A 1,119-nucleotide genomic window follows, 5' to 3' on the forward strand; every position below is an offset into this window, starting at 1 on the left:
CCAGCTCCGCCTTTGGCAGACTCAACAACAGGCTGTGGAACAACAAACTGGCATTAGGCTCAGCCCCAAAGTCAAAACCTACAGAGCTGTTGTGCTGACCACCTTGTTGTACTGCTGTGAAACATGGACGACGTATCGCCGTCACATTCAACAACTTCAGTAGTTTCACCAGAGATGCCTACAAAAGATCCTCAGTCCGTCGGCATAAAGTGGCAAGACAGGGTCTCCAGCCTCCAGGCCCTAGAGAGGAACGGCCTACCCAACGTTGTCCGCATGACAGACAGCAGGATCCCGAACTGAAGATGCTCTTGTATGGCCAGCTGAAGGAAGGCCACCGCGAACTTGGAAGACCCTTCAAGCGCTTCAAGGACACCTTGAAGACAAACCTCAAAGCCTGTGACATAGACATCGCTTCCTGGGAAACTGATGCCCTTGACCGCTCTCTTTGGAGAATGCTGTGCTCTAGTGGCATAAAGACGTTTGAAAACAAGAGAACACTGGCCATTAAGGAGAAGCGTGAGCGAAGGAAGCAGGGCTCAACTTCTGGAGACGTTTTCCCTTGCAACACCTGTGGGAAGTGCTGCGCATCCAGAATCGGCCTCTTCTCCCGTACGAGGACACACACCAACAGATAAGCCTGCCTGCCTACTCATCCGTCGGCGGGTCCGATGGGAGACTCCATCATCATCATGTGTGTGCATGTGAGAGAGAGAGAGAGAGAGAGAGAGAGAGAGAGAGAGAGAGAGAGAGAGAGGGTGGTTATTCATTTTAGGCCTAGGTCCTTCATGAAGGGGAATGTGAACAGATTAACAATGGTTGAGAGAGAGAGAGAGTGCACAACATTGCATAATGCTCTTTCGGCTTTTATTTCTCGCTCGCTGAGGTTGGGGAATACTGAACGGCTGCCGCACGCGACACGCTGTCCTCAAGCTGTTATCACAGGTCACTGACGAGCTGCAAGACGGCCCGGTCCAGTGAGATAATTATATTGTCTATTATGTGTCCATTCAGTCCCATTCAGAGCATTAGAAAACCCTCAAAACCCACTGCATGACGCAGTCAAAGAACCAAAAGGCAGCCGTCTAGGACGAGGAAGATCATGGATGGGGCAAGCAGAAG

Source organism: Babylonia areolata, chromosome 35 (genome assembly GCF_041734735.1).
Source record: "Babylonia areolata isolate BAREFJ2019XMU chromosome 35, ASM4173473v1, whole genome shotgun sequence".
Taxonomy (NCBI): Eukaryota; Metazoa; Mollusca; class Gastropoda; order Neogastropoda; family Buccinidae; genus Babylonia; species Babylonia areolata.